The sequence below is a fragment of the Vanessa atalanta genome, chromosome Z, assembly GCF_905147765.1.
Source record: "Vanessa atalanta chromosome Z, ilVanAtal1.2, whole genome shotgun sequence".
Lineage (NCBI taxonomy): Eukaryota > Metazoa > Arthropoda > Insecta > Lepidoptera > Nymphalidae > Vanessa > Vanessa atalanta.
In genome coordinates this window covers 8,486,722-8,492,302 of record NC_061902.1, presented here as the reverse complement: position 1 = coordinate 8,492,302, position 5,581 = coordinate 8,486,722, and positions in this window count along the sequence as shown.

The following is a 5,581-nucleotide window of genomic DNA, read 5'->3' as shown; positions in this document are numbered from 1 at the left end:
GCTGGAGCTTATCAAAACAAGACCATAACCGATCTTCTACGTGCAGCTATCGTATAGGCCATTAATATATAAGATGCTCAGGTCTAGAAAGTTAATGCAAAAGGAAATGAAAAATGTACAGAATGAGTTAAAACCAATATGGATTAAATTGACTGATTCGTTGTATCATCATTATCATTAAGCCTAATATTTATGGAATTATCAGCACTCCATTCCAAATTCGCGTTTACAAATTGAAGGTTTTATAATAAGTCATGATAATTAAAAACAAAATAGTTAAAAAATAAATAAATATAATTATGTTGTCTATCTATTTGTTGTGTTAAATGCTAATACACCTTAACGCATTCCGTATATAAGTTCGTCCCATTTGTTTTCATTTAAAATATCTTGTAAAACATAAGAACGTAACGCTCCGGATATCAAAATTCTAACGATATTTTATTATGTAATAAAATATTTTGTTATTTATATATTTAAATCAGAAACTAATACTCTGACATAAATAAAATAAAAGATAATTTAAATATATAATAATTTGTTGATTTGTAGTTCAAGTTGAATGTTTCTATGTGTGATGTATCCATTAGTAGAACGTATAAAATGATGACATCATTCATGTTAAACACCAATACTAACATTATTATTAATCTCCAAAATGATTATTGGATTAAACGTTATGTAACAGATGTTTATTGTTTAGTTAAGCAAAGATTTATCTCTTTCTCTCATCATCGATTTAACATATAAAAGATAAAGACGGAATTGTTTATTTGGTCTTACGTGTACAACCCGCACAGTCATACATAAGCTTACTTCGGGAATAACGGAACCAGTAAAACACTTCACTATTCACACTGTTATTTTATTCTTCACGTATACGTTACTATTTTTGAACTGCATATACAAAAAAATCTTGATCATTATACTTACAAGAATACCAAATGATAGCGCGTTTTCTTTTTCAATAATTAAACATATTAGAAATGACTTTTAACTAAATATTTTTTGCTCAGCTCAAAAACTCACACCTAATGACACTGATTGCACTATACCGATTATACAGTACGGTTTTGTGAAAGGCTGTCTGGGTAGGAACCACCCACTCATCGGTAGTATGTATTCTTCCGCCGAACAGAAATATTTAGTTTTGTTATGATACGGTTTGAAGGGTGAGTGAACCCGTGTAACTATGGGCAAAATCTTGGTTCTCCGGGCTGGTGGTGCATTGGTGATATGAGAAATGGTCGGTGTTTATATTAATTTCAACGCATATACATCTTTTTTTTAATTCAATAATGTGTATATTTCTCCTATATTTAATATTTTCATTTATTAAACTTACTTAACTTCAAAAGCTTGATATTTACTTGGCTTTTTTATAAGGTGAAATAAAATTATAATAAAATAAATACCTAAATATATTAACGTTACAAGCTTTTTCACTCTCGGGATTTAAAATTGCATGTATGGGATTTACCGCGGAATATCCACCATTTATGTCGAAGTCTGATGGATATATCAATATACCTAACTTAGCTGCACCGCCTACATCTATTCACATCGCCCATTCATAGGGGATGTTTATACTTTATAATGCAAAGCATGTGGAAATTTATTAAACTAAATAAATTTTACTCCTAGCATTTCACTAGGTTTCCATTAAACCCTTATTACAAGTTTTTTTTTTTTTTTATATATTTAATTTGAACATATATTGACTGTGAAGTATTATGGATTAAAACCTCGGTGATGGTTTATCTGAGATTCATTTAGAAGTTTAGAATATATAGAAGAAGAAGAAGGCACGGCGCCTTGTCAATTCTGCCTTATGTATAATTAAGTACCTACTAGATTTTTTTACACGAATGTTTCGTAAACCTACGTAGATTTAATATTTGTTCAAATCACTATTTGAATTAAAGACTGTGATACCTTAAGAAATATGTCCGTACTCGCTGACGTTCGCGACGTAATAGTGGTCGGTCTTTGGTGAGAATCATTTGGATATGATAAACCCACGGGGATATGCGAGATATGTGTAGCCTTAGATTAAATTTCCTTGAAAATGAATTTACATGTTATCGGAACGAACAAACGAACCTGTGTTTACGCTCACGATCACGTTTGTGCACTAACTCGGCTGCAAGACCAAAATCGTTCAAACGGACTTCATCCACATCAACGACAACGACATTACGTTAAGTCAGGGTTTATCGGAAGGAAAAGATGAATCATGTTATCTCAATATTTCTCAGAAACATCGATAACATGAATGCGAACTTTTATTATACGTGTTCGATTAAAAGCCTTAAGCAAATATTACTGAATAAAGTCAGGAAAATATTTTTTGTAATTCTATTCATACTTTTGGAATAAAACCTGTAAATCAAAATAAAATCAAGTCTCGCGTTTATTGGTATTAAGACTCAGGCTCTTAGCTCAGTAAAGAATTACTCTTACGGTAAAGGAAGAGATTGCAGACGAAATGATTAAATCTATTATTGACTTCAGAACTGTCCTGCCAGCGTCAGCATTTATTCCATAAAGTCTTTGGAACAGTGACAGTCATCCAAATCGCTGGTAAAATGGTTTCTACAAACCATAGCCTCAAGCAAGTTGACAGCAGTAGGTCGAAAAAAGTAATCAGAACTTTAAGGAGATCCGGAAAGCAAATGTTTTTATTAGGGGGGAATGTTTCGCTTTAAGTCTGTTCAAAGTCTCTGGAACGTCAGGGGCTGTTTATTGTTGGACTTTAGAATTTACTCACTTCGAAATCCTTCTAGTTTCAATTGCAATTTAAATTAAGTTGAATATGGTGATGAAGATCTCCATTCTTGATTTAAATTATATATTATAATGATAAATAACTATATATATATAGACTTACTATTTTTTGCAAAATAGTTACTAATATATGTATTTGTGACGACGGTAAGATGCTCGTAAATTGTGAGTATGTAATATAATATAATACAATATAAAAGAAACGCCGGGAAAAACACTTTTTTAAAGAAATCTTTACTATTCTTTATATAATGCATAAATCACGCAATCGACATAAAAGATTCATTTTATTGGATTATAAAGGGTTGCGAAGTGACAATCAATAAACCCGCTTTTCCATGTCATTGCAAACGAGGCCAGTGTATTGTGGAAAAAATATTATAATGGCCTATTGTTTAGAAGAAATAAATATAATATCGAATGTTTAAGTAATTAAACGTTATACAGTGTATTTAATATCATCAATCATCTATAATGTGATTTTTTCTTTTGTTTTTAATTTTACAACATCTACGGGCTCACAGTTGCCTGTGCCTTTTTTACATTTTACTTTAATACATTTTGGCGTTTTAAAGTTTTATTTTATTGCTGAACGTCAGCAGATCTTTGCTGGACTTCGAGTTAGTCGTCTCCTTGGAAGATTTGGCTCTGACTTTAATTTGTTATAAATTCTATATGATATAAATTACGACAAGTGTTTTATATATATGCATTTGGTCGCACATTTTAAAAACTTTACTACAATCCAGCGGGCCCTGCTTCGCGCTCTATCAGAGGAAAAACAGCCTCGGCGACTCTGTTGTCGCGTTTGTGTATATGTAGATGTCTTGAGGCTGTGCTCTAGGAAGGTTCTTTCTTAGTCATCTATAGTGTGTTAATTCTCCACCGACGTGACTCAGTGTCAACAACGCGTGAATCTTATCCGAAGATTGTGGGTTCCAAATTTGGCAATTAGATTTGAGTTCTATGTGCTTAATTGGTGTTTATAATTCTTTTCTGCCGTGATGAAAAACATCATATGATCATGTCTGACAAAATTTTGTTGTCATACATATAGGAAAAAAACGAAAGACGTTGTAGGTTGTAGAGTCTATAGTTGCATGTCTATACTAATATTTGAAATGCGAAAGTAACTCTGTCTGTTTGTCGGTTTGTTGCTCTTTCACAGCCAAACCACTGAAACGATTATGTTGAAATTTTGTAAGTAGCATAGCTTTAACTACAAGGAAAGACATACGATACTTTTTTACCACCTACCGACCAACCGAAATAGAAACCCCGCCAACATATGTTACAATACCAATAATACGTTCTAAATACGAAACTATTAAGTTCATTTTCGGTGTATATTTTGTATACTTCCTAATACTCTCTCAACTAGATGAGTTGACATTCCGACATTATTAATCCTGAAAGGAAATTCCTGTTTATTATAGAATATTTGGATGTAGACTTCAATGCTTTCATAACGTTATTTAATAGCTGTATTCCAAATGTTACAAACATAGTATTCGTATACAAAGCAAAAATAGCGTTGATATTACATGAATGCTCCGTGCAGTTCTCGTTACTCAAAATTGATAATAAATATTGATGTAACGTAGAAATTGTATTCATTTATTTTGTAAAATTTCACTGTTATTAATAATAAATCATATTTTCATTAAAAAGCTAAATCGATGTACGATATTAAATATTTATTTTAATTAAAATAATACCTTGACAATATTTGACTTTGCATTAATATATCGAAGGAAAGTTTACCTTACATAATATATTATAAATTATAATGATATATAATATTACTATATACTACGAATATTCTCACTGTTTGAGTACTTTCCTAAAGTAAAAATATTGTTATGTTGGTATTTTGTTTATACAAAACAGAAGCCTAACTAACACTGATTTCTATCTTTTTAACTTTAAAAAACTTTATTTTAGACTTTATCCCCAATTTAACTCACTGGGTGATGAATTTTCAACACTGTAACAGCTTTTTTTAACTCATAAACATAAGCCTAAAATAACGATTTTCAACGTAAAACAGGATGTATTTAATACAAACTTACATCCCATTTAGCCCCATTTGGTGAATTTCGAAAAATCCTCTCTTACTGTTCATTTTCGTTCCATAGCAAATTTACGTGCAATTTCATTCATTCATCTTGTTAGACTTAGTGGTCCAGGTTTCGCGTCGTGTGTCAGTCAGTCATTTTAACTTTTTATTAAGTATATACCAAAGCTCCTGCAAGAAATAGCATAGCAAAAACTATTTAAAACAAATTGCCATAAGAAAGTGTTAAGTAAATAATGTTGAAAAGATGCCATAAAAATCACAGAGCTAGATTATGATTTCAGTTTCTAGGTACTAGATTTCATTATTGTTTTTGTAAAAATGGTAGTTAATATTCTAACCAGGTTTAGAATTTGATAGTTAATTTAATTAAAAATGAAAATAAAATATTATTTAAAATAGGATATAGGATGACATATTTAGGCAATAAAAATTTAATCCAATAATAAATTTTCTTCTCAAGTTTTTTTAAGCGTATCACTGAGTAGTTTAACTTTTACATATTATTATAATTTATTCAAATTAAGAATGAGTATACTCCTTCCTAATTGTCCCCACCATCGTTGTTGCGTGATCTTTCACATGGGGTTCCAATCCAGTGCACGCTTACCTTTGGTGTAGAAGGCAAGTCAAAGCAAGGCTGTGTAAAAAACATAAATAAAAGCGATCAAACACTTGACTTGTTTTAGGCTAACTTCACCGTTCATTCAACTAATA